The sequence below is a fragment of the Hevea brasiliensis genome, chromosome 2 (assembly GCF_030052815.1).
Source record: "Hevea brasiliensis isolate MT/VB/25A 57/8 chromosome 2, ASM3005281v1, whole genome shotgun sequence".
NCBI lineage: Eukaryota > Viridiplantae > Streptophyta > Magnoliopsida > Malpighiales > Euphorbiaceae > Hevea > Hevea brasiliensis.
The window spans coordinates 95,866,659-95,890,126 of NC_079494.1; the positions used below are offsets into that span (position 1 = coordinate 95,866,659).

General features: G+C 34.6%; 1 pseudogene; it reads right to left on the bottom strand.

The window, feature by feature from the left end:
- The window catches only part of LOC131177928 (methylenetetrahydrofolate reductase (NADH) 2-like), a 37,296-nt pseudogene extending 30,341 nt beyond the window's left edge, over nt 1–6,955 (bottom strand).
- Nucleotides 6,956–23,468: the final 16,513 nt, after the last annotated feature.

Consider the following 23,468-nt stretch of genomic DNA (forward strand, 5'->3'; position numbering starts at 1 on the left):
GGAACCTGAATGGGATCTTTCCGATTTCCCGAATTTTAATTTCAGCTACATGTCATAAGGTCCTAAAGCTAAGGATTCTGGCGTTCTAAGGTGCCGGGGATAAGGCTTCTTTTAACTAATTGATATTTTGTGACTAAATAAGAGAAGCTGGACTGAATTTTGCTGACTTCCCCTAAGGTCACTTTACCAGTACCTACTAATGTCCGATCTATTCTGTTTTGTTTACTTTGGTTTTATTCCACTTTATGGCATCTTGCCGAATTGTCGTTTACGTCAGCCCAATATTGTGGCTATTTTCCTGACGTGTTATTCAGGCTCTCTCTCTTAAAAAAGACCCTTAAGTTGCAGCTACCAACGTTTTACCCAACCACTTACACGTTACTAGGAGATAGAAAACTTGCATTCAGAAATGACGAAGGTTAATGAAATGATGGACTGATCGCTAAAGAAATAAACTCGAGAGTAACATTCTTTAAGGTTCTTTGGCACTAAATAAACTTGGGGAAAATCACATACATAAGAAGAACAAAAAAAATGCTGAAAGTAAACGTAAATACTTAATAAAACGGCGATATGAGCTCTTACCTGTAAGGAGCCAAATCTATTGAAATAACTATGGGGTGACAAATAGTAATAAGACAGCGGACTGATTAGCTTGAGGGCTGATGTTCGTTATGAAATGAAGGGTACTTAGCTAAAATGCAATCAGATTAAGATAAAAACCGAGTGAAATGAAGTTGAGCTTGGATAATGGGAATGAAGACAGAGAAGATAAAGGGCTGAAAGTGAGAGTGTGACCAGATAATGAGCAAACTGAAAATGTAGAGTTCCAGTATTCAGAATCCTTTTCAAGAAAACACTTCAGAAAACTAGTTTCAAAAGCCTTTCTAATCAAAACTTCAAAGTAGCAGAGTAACAAACTGAATCAAGTTTCAGAGTTCTTTCGCTATAATAACTACCTCTCTTTTTTGCCCGTCCCTTGAACAGTTTTTCATGCAGGTATTTATAGGAATCGGGTGCTCCCCATGAAGGGTTAGGATTTATTTTGAGGGAGATGGAGGGTCAAGATTTCGAAGGACATGATCGGATGTTCAGGAATTAAAGAGAATCAAAATGAATGGCTGAGATCACTCTTCAGAATATTTGTGCTTTTCTTCTTTCAATCTGACGGTCCCAAATCTTCTCGTCCGGAACAATCTGAGGGCTAAGAGCGAAAGACGCTGGTATTGTCGTCTTCTCTCTTGATCCAAGGGTTCCGAGTTTGTCCTTACCAGTGAGATCAACGGTGGGGATTGGGATGTCTGGGATGTCATGACATACCACGGCACTGTCAGCATTGCGGGCGATTCTTAGGCGTGCGGTGGAGATCTCGTCTGCAACGCTTTAACTACCTCGGCTCTGATTCTGACGACGGTTATTGGGATTTGTCTTATTCTTTTTGCCTTCCGATCTTCCCTCTTTCTGATCTCTTTTACATGCTCTTTTCCGATCTTTCATGCTGGTTTCCCATCTTCCGATCTATTATTCCGATCTTTCCCTTTCTCAGGTCCGGTCTGGTCAAAGCATTAATTTCCTCGATTCGGCGTTGCCGTTTTACCTTCGACAATAAATGCCCGTTTTCCCCTATATATACCCCTGACGACAGAGACATTTCCTTCATCTGATTTTCCTCTCTTCCTTCTTTCTTTTCCAGTTCTAGTTGCTCCTGCGGTCATTCCGGCCATGATTGTGGTTTTTGATCCCTCTCCGATGGACTTCCTTATTCCTCGACTGAAAATTTATGACCCCGGTGATCGCATAACCTTGTCTGATGATAGTGAGAGGACTGGGTTAATTGACCGATCTGGATTGCGGACCTCGACCGTTCCGATCCCGAGTTGTTCAACTAGCATGATCGACAAACTGATTTTGGCCGAGCAAATTGCTGATGCTCCGCTGACCCTTGGCGGTTGCTTCCTCAAGTTCATTCGGCTTCTCACCACATTGAGTGTTCCGACAGCGGTTTCCTTCCACATTGGGTGTTCTGACAGCAGATTAAGCTCCGGTCGGCGACACCCTTGGGATCAGTTATAAACCTGGGACTCTTTAGATAGGATGTTCCACCGGTCTCTAGAGATCGCCCAAATGATGTAATCCTTCATTGTAATCCGATCCCTAGAGATCGCCCAAATGATGTAATCCGATCTTTTGGAAATAAAAATCTTGTTTCTCCAATTATTATCTTATTGATTATTTTCCGATCTCTGATATATTTGTCCGATCTGGTTCCTAACAAAACGAGTCTTAACTAATCCTTCATTCAAAATATTCAACTTATTATGCCGATCTCCATTTAACCGATCTCCTTGGAATGTTCGAGAGACGTGTCGAGCAATGGCGAATCTCGTTAACCGATGCCTTTGCACGGAACCTCGTGAGCATTAAATGCTCGGACTAGTATAAATAGGGGTGGGGTTAGCGGTTGTTCTCTCATTCCATTTTCAGTCTCCTGCTCACAACTTCGAAGTTTTCTCATTTTCTCAAGTTCTTCCGACGCCGATCAGACTCCGGTAAGGGCTTTGATCTTCTTTTTAGTTTAAGTTCTTTATTTCTTTTGAAAATGAGCAGTGCCGAAGGTCAAAGAGCGGCGAGTCCTCCTTCCATTCAGTTCTCGTGGTCGTCTGACAAAGAAGAGGTGGTCGGGCCAAACGCGCAAACAGAACCTCCTAGGGCCTCTGTTCCAGCTCGGGGGCAGATCGGACCATCAAGGCACGTACCTTCTTTAGGGAGGGAGAATCTCCCTATGGACGAGCTGCCATCGATCTTACAACTGTCCGATCTACAATCGTTTAGCCAGGAGTACAATATTCGCCCTGATTCTTGGATGGCCGACCTGGCTCCCGGGGGCGAGGGTGAGGATAGTGAAGAGGAAGGAGAGGATGAGCAAAATGTAGATCAGGCTGGGGGTGATCCCCCAGCCGAATAACTTGTACAAATTTTGCAATGAAATGAAATAGAATGCCTTTTTGTTTGATGAATGGTTGTGATCGGAAAATTTCTAAACACTTGATTGTCTGAGTATATTGAAACAACTGAAAACTATTATTATCCTAAGCGTGAGATATCGGAAAATACAACATGCATGAGATTGCTAAACGGAACTTAATTGAAAATTTTTGCTTGAACATCTAAGATCGGGATCTTCATTAAACCGGATTAGAACCTTGGCTTGGTTATTTCTAAACTTTTAAAAGAGAGGTCGATTATAAATATTGGCAGCAATGTTCTGGTGTTGATTCAATCTTGTCTGACAAGAGAGATCGGGAATACAGTTAACTGGTCAGGATATTCGACAATTGGCTTGAGAGATCAGTGAATGATTTGAGAGACCGATAAGGCTTTAACGGATACGAGAACTTAGCATTGACTCAACTCTCTGTGAAGAGAGATCGGAACTGTGATTAGATGGCAAGAAGAGACTTAGTGCTAGGGATCGGTTTCGAAGTTTATTGATTCTGGGGATCGGCCAAAATATGGTGTCGACAGTTACATAAAGAAGGAAAAATCACAAAGCTAATACTTGAGAGCAATATTGCCACTGGAAGCAATCAAAGAAACTCCTAGCCCTACAACACACCCGTTTGGGATTGCAGTTGGGGGGTTAAAAAAAAACACATTTTGAAAAAGCATCATTCTAGCTGCTGTTGAGAAAAAAACTATTCAGTTGTTTTGGTGTTCTAATGACTAAAACATGTCAAATTTAATTTTAAACTAATTTTTAATACCCTCTAACTAATACATTTTAGGAGGTAATTTTCTTAATAGTAACACCAACACCTATGCCAAAGAAATCAATCTCTTAAAATCTACTTGCCCTATCCAGTGACATTACTCACAAGGGCAAAAGTCATGGGGAAGATCAAGTTCAATGGAGGAGGACAAGAGGATGCTTGATGTGAAATCACAAATATAATTGAGTCAAACTAGTCCAACTTAAATCGCAAATTATTCAAATTTGAGTCAAGAATAATTGGACTCAAACTTAAACACCTTTCAAGGTTGGGTTTATGTTTGGTTGATGACTTGGAGAGAGAATACCGACTACTAATACGCCAAAATAGGAAAAAAAAAATTCTGATCAATTTTTACATACCTGTCCAACATTTGCTTTTTTGCTCTGTTTGGACTATGATGTTGCAGAAGCTCACATATTAAAATGATGGAGATTTGTTAGAGTAAGCCGCTAGGTAGCTATATGTACACATATAAGAAAACCCCCTTTAATATGCATCACTATATTTTGCTATCCCAGTTTCTGTGCCAGAAATGATGCCATAGCAACTCTGCTTTTAGTGAACAAACTAGATCATAAGAATTACACCACATAGATGACAGACGCTATTAAGATAAAATTAATTGTATAAGAAATTTATCAAAAGATTCATATCAACAAATATAGTATAGTGATTGTGCACCTGATAGTCAGTTAAAGCACCATAGGATGGATTGCAAGAATCTTCCCATCGGCCATGTGGGTACTTCTCCGAGCCCATGGTTCTTGATAGTTGATATGTAGCTCTTGGGACGATTAGCCCTATGATCATTGGCTAGAAATATTAGACATTTTAAAACAGGGCTTTTCCTATAATGCCTTCATTAAGTGACAAATCCTGGCCGAAAATACAATATTTCATGTGAATTGCATACCAAAATATTGGATAAACATCTTCATTTGCACGAAAAACATTTGCAGGGCATCGCCATGGTAATGACCCTGTTATCTTGGACTCATCAATCGAACCAAGATTCTAACATTGAAAGTCCCTAGTTAAACATAAACACAGGCAACTATTCTGAAGATGATTATTATGAACATTTCAAACCTGAATAACGAATTGGATGTAAGAAAGAAACCATTAATATAGCCAATGCTTATTTCTCCATGTTTAGAGTGTAATGATGCAATATCTTAATGGCATGAGCTAAAATCTTCTTGCACATTTTTGTTCCAAGGTGAATTCCATAAGCTTTGATTGCTTCCTCATTGTCCTTAATAGGCTCCAATGCAGTAGTAACCTCAGCTGGTATCTATAATATGAAATTAAATGTAATTAATATTTATGTGGCAGAGCAACCATAAATAACTTTGCATATGCATATTTATATGTCATGGCTCTGAAGAGTTTCTTCTTCATCAATTATTTGTGAAGAATCAGTTCCCTCTTCTCTTGAGGTTGTATCTGACATAAAATGAGATACCATCGTTCCATAATGCTATGCCAGAGAAGCAGTCAGATACCCCTCCATCCAGTACCAATTAAATCAATTGTAGATTCTGAAGTTAAAGGTACAACACAGACTAGTAGAAGCATAATGAGTAATATGTAATTGAAAGTTGAGTTTCTAGTTTATTTTCTTTTCTGTTGTGTAATGTGCTTGTAGCAGAATTTTATTGATCAGGTGGGTGGCAATAAATGACTTTGTTTTTATTTTTATATTCCTGTAGTTCTTATTTTGACCGGTTTAAGATCAATGATCAAATGTGCACTGATTCCACTTTGTAGGCTATAAATTGTCGACAATTGAAAGAAATTCTTAGGTGAAATTTTTAACTTTTTCTTCAATTATGAATAATATGTTATAAGTCTATTTGTATATTCATGTCCCGTAGTTCTTATTTCTAGTCTAGTCCTCATAGTACTCAAGAGAGTTGTTGGATGGTTCTTGAACAAGAGAAGATGATGAGATTCATGATTCACATACTTGAGATATGATATTTTAAACATAAAAATAATAAATTTCCATGATGATTTTTATATGTTCAAGTTCAACTATGTTTTATTTGACCATATAATAAGGAGTAACTGAATAAGAAATAATCAAAGAACTTTGATATAGATAAGTAACACATACATTTCTTGCTTTAGCTGTGTTTTTACTCACACATTAGAAGGGGGAAAAATCACAGATATTTTTTTTTTTTTTAAGGTTTCATAAATCAAGTTGGTTGTAGAGAAAAGCATAGGAAAATGGATAAGCATTGTTGAAAGGATTACCTAGAGATTGTAATTTTGTGAAACGGATGTTCGCAAGAAGAAAGAAGGCACTTGTGTTTTTATATGGGTGATGAGGATTTGAAAAATATCACAAATTGAGAACGCGACACATAATTGATCATTTTCTCGAGAATGTACTGATCTGTTCCTTTTTGTTATTTTCTTTATTTTTCTTTTCTTTGGGGCGTATCTCACACATTCTTATGCCTATTTCTTTTAAAAGATGGAATTAATTTCCCCTAAATTAAAAGTTTTGGAGTTATTTAGACCAAAAGATGAATTTGGGCTCATTTAACTTTTGAAAAAGTTCAAGAGCTTATTTAGACTTACTTTGATGAATTTTTATAAAGGAAAAAAATTATTAATTTGCATAAAAAAATTGGCAGAAGGCCTACTTTGGCCCTTAAAGTATGGATCAGCAGTCAAATAAGTTCTAAAAGTGTTTCAAGGTCCAAACGAGCCTTTCAAAAATTTAAAAATGATCAAATAAGTTCTTCAAAATTTAAAAATAGATCAAATAAGCCGTTTTAGTATTTTAGGGATAAATAAACCTTTTAACTTTTAAAAATAGATAAAAAAGACTGAATTATAATTTGCCTCTAATATAAAATCCAGTTAAGGCTGTGCATGATGATTTTCTAGCCTATGAGGTCCTCATAAGCAATCATGCATATCTAATTTGCAACATACCAGTAAGTACTTGCTGTAACCTGTAGCAAACAGAATTATTTTTTGCTGAATAATTCAAGAAGTTTCTTATAATTTTCGTCATAGTTTTTGTAAAGAAGCTTCTTGAATTATTCGGCAAAGAACAGCTTATCATTCTGCTCTAGGTTACAGTAGATACTTTCTAGGATGTTGCAAATTCGACACACATGGTTGCTGATAAGGACCTCATGCACTAGAAGATCTTCGTGCATTGCCTTGACTAGATTTATATTAGAGACAAGTTATAATTCAATATTTTTTTATATGTTTTTAAAAGTTAAAGATCTTATTTGATCTATTTTTAAAAATTTGAAAGACTTATTTGATTTTTTTTTTAAGTTGAAGGGTTCAATTGGACTCGAAACACTTTAAGAAATTGTATGACTATTTGGTATAACTTAAAGAGTCTAAATATGCCTTTTACCAAAAAAAATTTATTAAATTATGCCTTTTAAAACAGTTCTCTCTAATTTCTTAGAGAGAGAAATTTCTCTCTTGTTCTTTTATTTTCTACGAGTTCAGCTCATTGTCTATAGATCCTTCTAGCCTTTCCCTTCCCCTTCAAGCAGGGAAAGGTCCTTCCTTGGCTTGTTGTGGGTTCCCTACCTTTATAGGTTAGGACTTATATATTTTTGGTGGTTTTTCTCTTTTGGTTGTAGATCTTAAGCTCATTTGTGAGTTTTTTTTTTTTTTTTTTTTTTTTTTTATTTTTAGTTGCATGTTTATAAAGTGGTTTAAACTTGTACTCCTAGGAGAATGTTACTTTAACTATTGTGGGAGAGGGGTGGGTTCTTATTAGTAGTATGCCCTAGAGCATATCTGTGACACCCCTTACCCGTCTACAGTGTAGCCAAGCAGGATATGCCATGTAGTGTACCGGAACACCCTATTTTAATTTAATCATTTTTTTATTCCTCCTAATTTATTTTTTTCATAGTTATGAAGTACAATTTATGAAATATAATTCATTTAAGTCATTTATTGAAATTATAATTTATTTGAGGTTTCGAAAATTTTATAGAAAATCCGGCAGAGTACCAGCTAAAAATGGAGAAAACAGTTATTCGGAACCTGTGAAAAACACTTCCAATAATCATTTCCAATCATTCTCAAACTCCAATAACCATCAACATGGTCTCAACATTAGCAATCATTTCAAGTTCTCACCATTAATCCACAATTTCATTCAAATTCAAAATCAACTAAAATTTCATGAAGATATTCTGAAATTAAATTAATTAACAAAATTCTTCAAATATGTACATCAACATATGATTACATAAATTTACTAATTTACATGAGTTCATAATTTACAAATCATAAACTACTACCTATTACAAAATGCAAAAATATAATTTCAAAAGGGACCTAAAGGTCCTACCACTGATGCACTGTAGATGAGAGGTGACTCTGACGCTAGGCAGATCTGTGACCTCACCCAGTCTGTGGTCTGCTGAGCTCTCTGTCTGTCTCTCCAGAACCTACGCATGGCAAAAAGTGACGTGCTAAGCAATAATGCTTAGTGGTGCCAATAATAAAATAAAAAGAACTAATAATAAAAAAAATAAATATGCAGTGAGTGTATTGATGTCTCATGCAGACAGGTTTTTGATAATTATTGGTAGTCTTATTTATTTGGTACTTGTTATATTCATTATTTCATTAAATTTATCAATTTTCATTTTTTGGTTGCCCAAGTAACCTATACTAGATGACTGGACTGGATAAACGAGTAAACTGGCACTGGATATCAAGTACCTTGGGCAGTCACACCATCGGTCACATATGTGTCTCCCGGTGTGCAACAGAACAGCTAATAAGCTGTAATAACATTAGGCACAAGGCCAAGTCTCAACATAATATCAGAATGACTAAAAGCCATGAAATCACAGAATGGCATAATGCCATGTGCAGTACTGCTAACTGAAGCCTATTGGCATACCAACCTATCCAAACCAATCTTGCTAGGTGTAGCATGTTACACTTTTAAACTTTACAATTCTTGAAATTTAAGTTTAGGTGTTACTATTCATTTCATTAGTCAACAAAAATGTTGACTTTTGCATAAAAAATAGGTACATTGGTTCTAATACTCTCAACATACCACATTTTGCATTCTAAAGTTGTTGGTATTGGTTGCCAATACCATTTCTAAGCTTAGTGTTAATTATTCACAATTTTTAGATTTCAAGCCTTATGTTTACTGTTCCATTGGTCATTTGTACAGTAGGAATTTGGCAAAGTTGTCTTCATAAAAGTTGTTCCTTATTTTGTCTAGTTACATTTCCTTTTTTGAATCACTCAATTTGGAGTTTTATAGCTCAAGTGATGGCCTAAAAACCATAACTGGCCGGATTGGACAGAATCCAAAATTCTGGGCAAAACTGGTTTCGCCAGATTTGGTAACCTAAGTTTGGTTGGCAATATGACTAGGTTATGGTCAGAATTTGGATTTGTTTTCTTCATAAAAGTTGTAGGTTTATGTCTCAGCTTTCTGCTGGTAAAATTTTAGGTCAATTGGACCTTTCTACACTGAGTTATGACCAAATGAATAAACACTATTTATTTGGTCATTTTTCCCAGGCAGAATGCAAGTCACCTGGATTAGGGTAATTTTTATGCCAACTTGGTTTGGTTTTCTGACCAGGATTTCTTCACCAAAGTGGTGCCATTATGTGTCTAGTTTTATGTCCAATTGGCCTTACACCAATTGAACCTCTATAACTCCATTTATAACTGCCCAAACCTGCTAGACTCATGCTCAGTCCTGCAGGTTAGCTAAGGCAGCTCACCCATATACAAATGCCAAGCCTCAACTCACTTCATTTCCTCATCATACACATTCAAATAGTCACTAATTGACCATTACAAGGTTAATGAACTATCACATGAGCAAACCCTAATGTTGTTCAAGTGTCCACATTTTCAAGGTTCATTCATGCATCACACTTGCATTTCACTTACTCTTACATGTTCAATCACTCATCTCATGCTAAGGGCAGCTCATAAACACTTTACTTCAAGTAAATTCATCAAACCCTAACCCTACCTAGGCTGCCCAAATTGTAGGGATGAATATACATAAGTTTTATTTTATTTTTCTTACACTTTTCCACTTATCTCATGCCAATAAACATGAATTAAGTAAAAGAGATAGGAGATTGGACACTAACCTCTTTGAGCAGAATTTCTAGGTAACAAAACTTCAATCCTTTTTCTTCTTTTTGCTACAAATAGCTTCTCCAAGATGTGGGAATGATTTTTAGTGAAGTGAGTTTAGGGTTTTGTGGAGAGGAAGCTTAGGAAAATCAACCTTTAAAAGAGAAAATGGAGAGAAAGCTTCTTGGCTATGGTGGATGGGAAATGAGGAAGAAGAGTTCAGTTTTTTTTCATTTTAATTTTCTGCCCATTTGACTCATTTTAAGTGGTTTATGGACATATGTCACAATGTGATTGGGTGAGAGTGCTTAGTGACATAAGCATGAGGTCAAAATTACAATTTTAATTCATTTTCTTTTCTTTTCTTTGCTACTCATTTTCAATTTAATTTTTAGCAATATTTATTCACATTTTATGTCACAATAATTATTTACTGAACTGGACAAGTCGGCAAAAAATTATCTCTAAAGACAAAATGACCAAAATGCCCTCCGTTTGGCTTAACAGACTAAAATTGTCTGTACCGATTGAAAAATTTTTCTAAGCATTTTCTTAGAATTATAATGCCATAGAAACCTCAATGACCCTTCTCTGGAGTCCTAAAAATTATTTTATGAATTTTTCCCCTGGTCTAGGGCTCCTAGTTGCGAGAACCGCAACTTCCCACTGGGTTACCCATCACTAGGGTACCGGCTCATTTAACTTGGTTGTATTTTATTTCTAAAATTTTTCCTAAATTTTTCTTGTTAATATTTGAGTTAATTATGGTTCCTCACTTCAGTTTAAATATTTTTTCGGACGTTCTAGCTGTCCGGACCGACACTGGTCACCGGAACAGTAGAATGTACGGAGTTGCTATAGGGAGGGTGTTACAATATCATTTAGTATGTATCTTATACATGTTTTTATTAATAAAAGGCATTTTCACTTTTCCGTTTACATAATATATTTATGTGTAATAGAAAAAGTCCATTGATATTTTATTAGAAATTCTATTCTTAAGTTGTTAAGAATATGAGTGATAGTATTTCTAGTACAAAGTATCATAAATAGGTTCACAATCGAGGATACTTCACAATAAGGACATGACTTATCTAGAAAGATTGTATTCATGTTTGTTCCCAAGTTATTTATATGAGATATAAATAAGATGGAATGGTGAGTCTCATGCCATATGACAAACATGATAGGCACTTATACATGATAAGTAGGTCGAACCAGTGACACTTATGATAAGCACATAGAGTTTAATCTTGTCAATGTATTGTCATAAATCATATCAGTGCATATAATCTTTAGACCTGAGATAGCACAGTTATCTTGTATATAGGTGGTTTGAGTTTGATACTGCTTTCATACTTATACTGTGTATGGGTATATAGGCATGTGTTGGCTCCTACTAGTTATATATAGAGGTAGGTGTTGATCAAGATGGAATTTGTTCCTTTAAGTAAATAGGGATAAAATCCTATATTCATTTAATTGTTCTTGATGTTTCAAGTTCCTGACCAGGACAGATAGATTTAATCAGAAAAGAGTTTCTGATGAGAAAATCTTTTTAATCAAGAACTGGAATTAAAAGAGAACATAATATTCATAGCAAATGGGGTTTGACATAAACCATGACTCCAACTTGAATTGGGATTTTGTAACAGAGAGATTCTAGTGCATGGTAACATATGATTATAGGTTCATTTAAGGTAAACCTTATTACTGATTGGGTGGCCATGGCATGCTATGCTAGGTGTTAACTGTCACACCTTACCCCTCTGTAAGGCATAACATGATCCCGTAGAATACCTAATGAACTACCGAACTTTACCTACCGATAACTCATTAAGTACCCTACAAGGGATTTTAAAACAATTTTCTTACTTTTGATAAGTGGTGAGCATTTTCTAATAGGTATTAAAACATTTAATTGAAATTAAAAACAAGTTAAAACTTTTGTCCCATTTTATTTTTCAGCAAATATTATAAAAATTTTGATAGAGTTCCGTCTGTATTTTGAGAAAACAGTTCTTCAAATACCTGAAATAAAAGCACTTCCAAAAATTTTCTCAACCACTACTTCAATTTCACAATCAAACTCAATCAATTTCAACAATTCCACAATCACTTCAATCAATTTCTCACGTTCAAAATTCAATAATCCTCAAGGTACTGTCAATCAATTTCATACATTCATATTTCTTTAAAGATAAACAATTTATATATACATCATACAAAAATTTACATTAAGAAAATCCAAACTAAAATTTATTATGAATTTTATACAGATTTTATACAAGTTGCTCAAGACCCATTTGCACATGTCCATACATTTCTGTGCATTACATATATCAAAATAAATATTTACATGTGGGGCATAAATTATACCCGATAACTTCAAGCTGATAAATCCTCAATCCTCAGCAGCTCAGTCTGCTGCTCCTCTAGTTTCTATATCTGCGACAACAATAAAAGCTATCGCTGAGTACTAGGACTCAGTGGTGCACAACATACTAAAATAATCTTTATGCAGAACTTAAATCACATTTATTCAAAAATTTCACTAAACATGAGAATTAAGTACAAATCATGCATTATGAGATTTTAATCCCAAACAATTTCATTTTGAAGTATCAAATCACATTTCATAAAACCCACAGTTAGATCATGCCATTCGAAAACAAATATAATCTCAATAGCCAGAGGCTAAAGAGAAATCACATCACAAGGCTAGCTAGCTCAAATATATGGATATCCATTCACATCCTCTTCTACTGGCACACCTCAACACTTCTCCAGAGAAGGAATCAAAATTCGAAACTAATTACCCCCACTAGTCGTGCTAGTGAGGTGTTCAAATATATGGTCATGACACTGTGGTTTCAAAACTTATCTTAACAATTTGCTAAACATTGTCATTTCAAATATATACAATAACTTTCACAATTTAAATCAAAACATCATAAACAAGGTCACAATAAACTTTCAACAATTCAAAGCAAAAGTAAAATGCATATTTCATTCACTTTATCAATGAATTTTAAAGCATAGTAATGTTGTGCACAAACCTCAAGCTAGTCACCTCTTGGCCTTGACTCGATTCCTCGGGTTCTTTCCTGGTATTCTTTTCAACTGAAACACACAATTTTACAATGTTTCAGTACCATAACTTAGCATAAATCCAAAAATAAATTTAACTTCACTTTTACCTAGCTCTAACCTGTTAAACTCGACATTCCTTAAATTTTTATGTTTCGGGTTACTATTCACTATACTATTCAAATCAAATTGTTGACTTTCTAAGACTTAATAGGTATGAGAATTCCAACTTCACCCACATACCACATTTTGGTCACAAAATTTGTTGGTTTTGGTTGTTTTCTCAAAACTTAGGTCTTTTAGGCAAAATTGCCAATTTTCAGTTTTAGTGTTTAAGGTTGCACTGTTCCATTGGTCACTTTTCTGTTGGAATTTGATAAAACTTCCTTCATAGAAAATGTTCCCTAATGTCTTAAGTTTATTCTCCTTTTTGAATCACCCCAATTGAATTTTTGTAGCTCAAGTTATGGCCATTTGAACCATGGCTGCCGGATTGGATACAACCCAGAATTCTGGGCAATTTTTGGTGCTGGCAGTTTGGGTCACCAACTTGGGGTGGCCAAATGACTTGGTTAATGGCATAATTTGGGTCTGTGTTCTCATGAAAGTTTTAGGTCTATATCTCATCTAACCACTGGTAAAATTTCAGGTCATTTTGACCTGCCTAGCTCGTGTTATGACCAAATGAACAAACACTGTTCATTTGGTCAGTTTGTACAGGACAGCCTACAATTTTCTAACTTTGGTCAATTTGTTCACTAGGTTTTGGTCACTTTTTGGGCATGCTTCCTAAATAAAAATTGTGTCATTTAAGGCCTATTTTCATTCCCAATTGGTCTCATACCAATTGGACTTGTAAATTTTCATTTTTGGTCAACTCAAAGGTAACTTGTACTCAATCCGAATTTGCTTTTGATTCAAATACTCCTAACACACCTCATTAGGTCACAATTGACCATTTCTCTCCTTAAACTAGGTCCAAGACATCATTTACCAATTTTTCACTTTTTTGCCTCTAAACCCTAAGTGTCCAAACCCTAACCACACTAAATTGTTGCATTTAGCTAATTCAAAGTCTTTAACTATAATCACCCAACTAATTAAGGTTCATATACTCATTCAAATCAATCAAACCACGCAATATATCCCCATACACATGCTGGCTGAAATTCAGCTTGGTCCTTCAACAATTTATTTCATTCCATTTTAAGTTTATTTCTAAGTAATTAAGCTATAAACATAACTAATAAACTAATTTTGCATCTTAAATCACTAACCTTGCTTGGAGGGTTTCTAAGCTTCGTTTTCTTCAAGTCTTTCTTCTTCTTTTGTTTTTATCCTTATGGAAGACTCAAAAATCCATTTAATTAATTTATTAATTATATGACTTATGGCATCATGCATGATATCATGCATGATGTCATCTTCCTACACCTTTTTAACTTTTTCATTTTTTTTTATTTTTCTATTAGTTCTTTAATTTAATTCTGGATTCTGAAATTTTCTTTTCTCTGATTTTATTTGACAGTTAGGTCAGGAGTCAGCTCTCCGGGTCAATTGACCAAATTGCCCTTCGTCGGTTCAACCCGGTTTGCAAATAATTCAATATTTCTTCCGGCTTCCTGACCTAATTATTTGACTGACTTAACAGTTCTTTTTCGTGATTTTCTCTTTTCCACTATGTTCATAAGGGTCCTAAGGACCGCGGTGTCACATTTTACTGTTCGAAATTTGAGTTTAAATCGACTTCGTAGTCGTTCCCGAGAAGCTCACCCATCGTTGCGACTCTCGGCTCATTTAACTTCTTATGTTATGTTTTTCTTATTTATATGTAACTAATTGACAATTACTAATTATTTGTGTTTATAGCTTATTTAGTTGTCTTAAGTATGATTCTAATCCCCTTAATTATCCGGACCGACACCGGTCACCGGAACAATGAAATATACTAGGCTATACAAATAGGGGTGTTACAATTCTCCCCCCCTTAAAATAATTTCGTCCTCGAAATTGTGTTCACTATCTGTCCTCAAATAGTCATACATATTGTTTTCTCGTGTTTTTCTCACATTTCTGCGTAGCTTCATAATCGGAATAATGGTCTGTAGCACTTTAACCAACACTATTTACTCATCAATTGCTTATCTCGTGTGCCATGTTTCTTATGAGCTTCTGTCATAAGTTAGATTCAATTTCATTTCAATTTTAGAGGTAAGCAAATCTGTGAGCTAGTGGATCCACTCTTTCTAGGACCTCGTATGATCCTGTGGGTGAGAACTTAGTTTTACTCTTTTCTTATCAAATCTCTTGATCATTTGATGCAACCTTCAGTTTAGTTTAGAATATTTTAGTCTTTTCTTGTTGTTGTTTTAACAATTATTTTCCTTTATAGTCTTTTTTCTTAAATGACCTTGTTGGTCGTATATGAACTGCTTATCTCTTTCTTGGCCATAGGTCCATAACTATTATCTTACTGTCTCCATTTATGACCAAGGCCTATGTGCCATTTTGCACTATCTTGTTTGCTTTTGTTTAACTTATTTCCTCATTGATAAAATAGTTCGGGATATCATTACGCATCTTAAGTAAGTTGTTTACCTTAGTAGCAATTCCTCATCTAGTGTTTTTCTCATTTCTTAATGTTCTATTTGTTTCCTTCTTTCATTCCACAACTTAACTTTAATTATTTTATTCCTCAATCTTATCTTCTTCCTTAACTTGGCTGTCGAGTCATAATTTAGTACCTCTTATCGTCCCTAATAAATCCACTATACTTCAATATTACTTTGATTTGGTCCTCTGACCATTCTAGTAAACACTTTAACTAATATTTATAACGTTTCTTTATTATATTTGCACCAACTATTCTAATTTTTACTTCTATATTTTCTTTTATCTACCGATATTCTATAGCTTATTTTCTGCTAGTTTGTGATCATTACCCCTTTTATTTTTTTAACCATAAACAATTCTTTAATCTTAAGAAAGGAGTCTACCAGACTCTCCTATTTCCCATGCTATTCAAAAGTTCCGCTTGAATTCTAATCTAATTCTTACGATCCGCACAATAAAATTGTGCTCTTCCTAAAGAATACCTGGCCAACTAGTTCCTATCGAATTACTGTTATTAGTAGAATATCATTTCATAACTGTTTTATAAGTTATAATTGTCATCCATAGCATCCTGTCTCTTCTAGGGAAACAAAATTATATTTTGTGTCTTACCGTTACACAAATAGAATACTGTTCCTTACTAAACTTTGAGCAAAAGATCCATTACAATACCAGAACAACTATAAACCCCATATCGAAGACTAGATGACTTAGCCCTATAGGTGTTATTTTTTAAAATTTTACCATGCTAAAATCTCTAGTCCCATAACAATTCTTGATGTACTGTAATTCGTGCTAGGGTAACGGAGTCTTTAACTCTCACTACCTTACAACCATGATATTTTGATATTCTAATCATAGAGTTTTAAATCCTGAATTAGGATTTTCAAACTCAGTTCTAGTAATAAAACTCTATTCTAGTATATTTATACCAGAGCGAAAATCATTTATAACTATTCTTATCCTTATGTACTATTGGATAGTACGTAGCTCTACACAATAAATCTCAAGTCAATACTGTAATCTGCAGCTTACAGCACAAATATCAAGTATATTGCATAGTTACTACGATACATCCCAATAGATCAAACTTCCCTATGTCTTATTTCTTTCAAATCCACTAATATCTTAAACTTATTTTGATTATGGTACTTACTGACATCTATCAACAGTAATACCTTTACTTCCATCTAGGGTAAATATATTACTACAACTTACTTTTAGGTCCTCTTGCCTTACCTAATTAGACTTACTAATTAACTTTATAATTTATCATAGTCTAGGAGATGTCTCTCACTAGAAACTTTTCCAAAATTAATTCCAATCATGCTTATTATCGTAATTCTTATCCTAAAAGACTAATTACTAACACATTAAAATTTATCTCCATGCAAGGGAATAGCAGTTGAACATATAATTTTAGCATTAGCATATAAACAAGTAGAGCCGGAATCAAATAGTACATAATTATTCCTTTCACAAGTTAAGGACATACCGGCAACTACATCTGAAGTCTCTGCTTCTTCCCCTCGATGCACGGCGTTCCCTATTTCTAGTGTATTCCTCTGCTCGGGTTGGTCCATTGTACGAGGATTACCCGAAGTGTTGTCTCTAGTTCTGCCGCTGCCCCTACTGACTATTAATGAGCCTCTAAAATTAGAATCTTGGACTGATTCCTTTGGTGTAGTATGTGGCATAACTCGACGTGCGCTAGTACAATCTCGGGCGAAATGTCCAATTCCACCACAATTGAAGCAGGCTACAGTGACCCTATGGCATATACCTCCGTGTAATTTCCCACAAACGTCACAGATACGGGTAGGGTAGGAACTTTTGGTTCTTTGACGATTGGTTCTTGATTGCTTCTGCCCTGAAGATCCACCTCTGTCATACTTAAGAGCTCGGGGTCCCTCAAAATCTTTTCTCTTTCCCAAATTACTACTCGAACTTTGACCGATGGGTTTCCCACTTTTCTCTTTTTCATTCTGCTCTTGAGGGGGTTGGGTTTGTACTTGGGCACAGGGTGACATTATCGACCATTTCTTTGAAAGAACATGGCCATCTGCTGGGCCGTTTGTGCAGTAATTTGTATAGGAGGGATTGGTGAAGTTGGACCCCCAACGCTCTGTGAAACTGGGGCCTCTCTCTGTACGTTAGCTGTATCAGAATGCTCTACAATTTTATCCCTCTTGTCCATCCTTTCAAGCCATTGTTCTGCCTCTAAAGGGTCCACTGTACCCTTAAATTTAGTAGCCCCATACTTCAATAATTTATCATACTGTCTGGCTGGAGGCAGTGGCTGTGCCACAGGTGTTTGGGGTGGAGCTTGAACTGGCATACCCCCAGCCATTTGTTGAAACATCGCAGCCATCTGTTGTGCAAAATGTGCAGGAAACTGCGGCATTTGCGGGGCTGGTGCTACTGATCCACTGACATTCTGTAAAGCTGGGGCTTCCCCTTGTGCCTCAGCTTTAACAAATTGCTCGACTGAGCGATCTCCTTCTTCCATTTCAATCTGAAGTTAGGGTATCTCCTGAACAAATAACACAAGGAGATTTCCCTCCGTTAGTTCATATTCATGATGTAATGCACTGCATGTAACAAATATGGACATTGAGCAGTTGTACTTAACAAAGAAAAGACACAAATTCTCAAGTTAAAACATACTTCAAAAATTTGCTCTGATACCACTAAAACATGTCACACCTTACCCCTCTGTAAGGCATAACATGATCCCGTAGAATACCTAATGAACTACCGAACTTCACCTACCGATAACTCATTAAGTACCCTACAAGGGATTTTAAAACAATTTTCTTACTTTTGATAAGTGGTGAGCATTTTCTAATAGGTATTAAAACATTTAATTGAAATTAAAAACTAGTTAAACCTTTTGGCCCATTTTATTTTTCCGCAAATTTTATAAAAATTTTGATAGAGTTCCGTCTGTATTTTGAGAAAACAGTTCTTCAAATACCTGAAATAAAAGCACTTCCAAAAATTTTCTCAACCACTACTTCAATTTCACAATCAAACTCAATCAATTTCAATAACTCCACAATCATTTCAATCAATTTCTCAAGTTCAAAATTTAATAATCCTCAAGGTACTGTCAATCAATTTCATACATTCATATTTCTTTAAAGATAAACAATTTATATATACATCATACAAAAATTTACATTAAAAAAATCCAAACTAAAATTTATTATGAATTTTATACAGATTTTATACAAGCTGCTCAAGACCCATTTGCACATGTCCATACATTTCTGTGCATTACATATATCAAAATAAATATTTACAGGCAGGGTATAAATTATACCCGATAACTTCAAGCTAATAAATCCTCAATCCTCAGCAGCTCAGTCTGCTGCTCCTCTAGTCTCTATATCTGCGACAGCAATAAAAGCTATCGCTGAGTACTAGGACTCAGTGGTGCACAACATACTAAAATAATCTTTATGCAGAACTTAAATCACATTTATTCAAAAATTTCACTAAACATGAGAATTAAGTACAAATCATGCATTATGAGATTTTAATCCCAAACAATTTCATTTTGAAGTATCAAATCACATTTCATAGAACCCAGAGTTAGATCATGCCATTCGAAACAAATAGAATCTCAATAGCCAGAAGCTAAAGAGAAATCACATCACAAGGCTAGCTAGCTCAAATATATGGATATCCATTCTCATCCTCTTCTACTGGCACACCTCAACACTTCTCCAGAGAAGGAATCAAAATTCAAAACTAATTACCCCCACTAGTCGTGCTAGTGAGGTGTTCAAATATATGGTCATGACACTGTGATTTCAAAACTTATCTTAACAATTTGCTAAACATTGTCATTTCAAATATACATAATAACTTTCACAATTTAAATCAAAACATCATAAATAAGGTCACAAAAAACTTTCAACAATTCAAAGCAAAAGTAAAATGCATATTTCATTCACTTTATCAATGAATTTTAAAGCATAGTAATGTTATGCACAAACCTCAAGCGAGTCTCCTCTTGGCCTTGACTCGGTTCCTCGGGTTCTTTCCTGGTATCCTTTTCAACTGAAACACACAATTTTATAATGTTTCAGTACCATAACTTAGCATAAATCCAAAAATAAATTTAACTTCACTTTTACCTAGCTCTAACGTGTTAAACTCGACATTCCTTAAATTTTTATGTTTCGGGTTACTATTCACTACACTATTCAAATCAAATTGTTGACTTTCTAAGGCTTAATAGGTATGAGAATTCCAACTTCACCCACATGCCACATTTTGCTCACAAAATTTGTTGGTTTTGGTTGTTTTCTCAAAACTTAGGTCTTTTAGGCAAAATTGCCAATTTTCAGTTTTAGTGTCTAAGGTTGCACTGTTCCATTGGTCACTTTTCTGTTGGAATTTGACAAAACTTCCTTCATAGAAAATTTTTCCTAATGTCTTAAGTTTATTTTCCTTTTTAAACCACCCCAATTGGAGTTTTGTAGCTCAAGTTATGGCCATTTGAACCATGGCTGCCGGATTTGATACAACCTAGAATTCTGGGCAATTTTTGGTGCTGGCAGATTTGGGTCACCAACTTGGGGTGGCCAAATGACTTGGTTAATGGCATAATTTGGGTCTGTGTTCTTCATGAAAGTTTTAGGTCTATATCTCGTCTAACCACTGGTAAAATTTCAGGTCATTTTGATCTGCCTAGCTCGAGTTATCACCAAATGAACAAACACTGTTCATTTGGTCAGTTTGTACAGGACAGCCTGCAATTTTCCAACTTTGGTCAATTTGTTCACTAGGTTTTGGTCACTTTTTGGGGATGCTTCCTAAATAAAAATTGTGTCATTTAATGCCTATTTTCATTCCCAATTGGTCTCATACCAATTGGACATGTAAATTTTCATTTTTGGTCCCTCAAATGTAACTTGTACTCAATCCGAATTTGCTTTTGATTCAAACACTCCTAACGCACCTCATTAGGTCACAATTGACCATTTCTCTCCTTAAACTAGGTCCAAGACATCATTTACCAATTTTTCAAATTTTTGCCTCTAAACCCTAAGTGTCCAAACCCTAACCACACTAAATTGTTGCATTTAGCTAATTCAAAGTCTTTAACTATAATCACCCAACTAATTAAGGTTCATATACTCATTCAAATCAATCAAACCACGCAATATATCCCCATACACATGCTGGCCGAAATTCAGCTTGGTCCTTCAACAATTTATTTCATTCCATTTTAAGTTTACTTCTAAGTAATTAAGCTATAAACATAACTAATAAACTAATTTTGCATCTTAAATCACTAACCTTGCTTGGAGGGTTTCTAAGCTTCGTTTTCTTCAAGTCTTTCTTCTTCTTTTGTTTTTATCCTTATGGAAGACTCAAAAATCCATTTAATTAATTTATTAATTATATGACTTATGGCATCATGCATGATATCATGCATGATGTCATCTTCCTACACCTTTTTAACTTTTTCATTTTTTTTTATTTTTCTATTAGTTCTTTAATTTAATTCTCGATTCTGAAATTTTCTTTTCTCCGATTTTATTTGACAGTTAGGTCAGGAGTCAGCTCTCGGGGTCAATTGACCAAATTGCCCTTCGCCGGTTCAACTCGGTTTGCAAATAATTCAATATTTCTTCCGGCTTCCTGACCTAATTATTTGACTGACTTAACAGTTCTTTTTCATGATTTTCTCTTTTCCACTATGTTCATAAGGGTCCTAAGGACCGCGGTGTCACATTTTACGGTTCAAAATTTGAGTTTAAATCGACTTCGCAGTCATTCCCGAGAAGCTCACCCATCGTTGCGACTCTCGGCTCATTTAACTTCTTATGTTATGTTTTTCTTATTTATACGTAACTAATTGACAATTACTAATTATTTGTGTTTATGGCTTATTTAGTTGTCTTAAGTATGATTCTAATCCCCTTAATTGTCCGGACCAACACTGGTCACCAGAATAGTGAAATATACTAGGCTATACAAATAGGGGTGTTACATTAACCATGATCTATGAGGTGCATAAAATGATTTAGAGAAATCATTTATAGTAAGAAAGTTCTGATGATATTAAGAGTTGATATCATGTCTCATTGCCAATTAGTGATGAGCCTAGTAAGTCACACACATACACAAGTAATCACCAACTTAAATATGATTTAATTAATTAATTAAAGAATTTAATTGATTAATTAAATAGGTTTGGTTTGCAATTAGATTACAAAGTCCCTAGCATGGCTTAAAACCAAATCTAGGTTATTGGATGTATAGTATAAGTTAAATTTATATTTAAAGTGTTTAAATATAAATTTAATTAATGAGAAATTAATTATTAAAAATTAATTAATTAATTTATATTTGATATAAATTGATTAGAATAAGAGAAATAATTATTTTGGGTTGAGAACTCAAAATTAAGACACAGGGGAATTTTGGTCATTTCACATGGTGACATGTGGCACCATGAGATGGTGACACATGGCACTACATATAAGCTTGCCAAATGTCTTTTAATCATGTAAGATGATTAAAATTAAGATTAAATATAGGTTTGACGCTTGGCACAATGTGATTGGGTCAATTAAACCTAGAATCAATCAGAAGGTGACATGTGACAAGGGTTTTAAGTGTTGACCTAGCTATATAAGTGTAAGGATGAAAGAACTAAACACATAAGCTGTTGTATTCTAAAAGGTGCCACCACCCCTTGGCTGCCTCTCCCTCTTTTCTTCTTCATCTCTAATCAATTCAAAGAGATTAGCAAACAATCTCTTGAATTAAAAATACTAGAAATCGTTTCTAGTGTCCAGTTTACATCTGTAATCTCTTAAAAGGCAAAACTTGATTTTCTAATTCATAGAAAAAGCTTTAGAAGCTGTTCAAGGGCTGCCATAGGTGATCTTGGTATGGCCAAGCTAGAGGGACAACATCTGGTATCCTAAAGACACATCCCAAAGGTGACAAACACATTGCAGTGCATCAAGAGGTTAGTGCACTTGTTCTTGATCTAATTTAAGGTTCTTAAAATTAATCTGATTAATTCTAAAATCTTAAATGGCAAATGTAGATCCAAAAACATATTGAAAGAGTTTTAATATGTTGTTTATCATTGAAATCAAATAGATAAAAATAAATCTTGCATGATGCATGTGACCCTAGGTGAAAAACTTTTAAATTCAATGATATAAACTTATGTTTTTCATGCTTCCGCTCCTTCAATTGGTATCAGAGCCACTATATTTGCTATTTAGATTGTTGATTATACGATTTAATTGTGTGATTTGATCATGAGATGATTAATTCATTGCTGTTTGCAAGGTCAAGGTGGCTGCATGGAGCTGAACTCCATTGATGCGCATGGTTTGGTGCATCCAACCATGCGCATGGCTTTGGGCTTATTTGTGGGCTTGGATTCAAAGGCCCATAATTAGGCCCATGACTAATTAAAGTGTTTAATTAGGAATTTTAATCACACAATTAAATTTTGATTCAGATTTGAATTTTAAAAATTGTTTGAATGTGATTCAAATCTGAATTTTAAAAGTTGTTTGAATGTGATTCAAATCTGAATTTTTAAAGTTGTTTGAATGTGATTCAAATCTGAATTTTTAAAGTTATTTAAATCACATTCAAATATGAATTTTTAAAGTTGTTTGAATGTGATTCAAATCTGAATTTTAAAAGTTGTTTGAATGTGATTCAAATCTGAATTTTTTTAAAGTTGTTTGAATGTAATTCAAATCTGAATTTTTAAATTTGTTTGAATGTGATTCAAATCTGAATTTTTAAATTTGTTTGAATCATATTCAAATCTGGATTTTTAAGTTGAATATGAGATATTCAATTTAATTT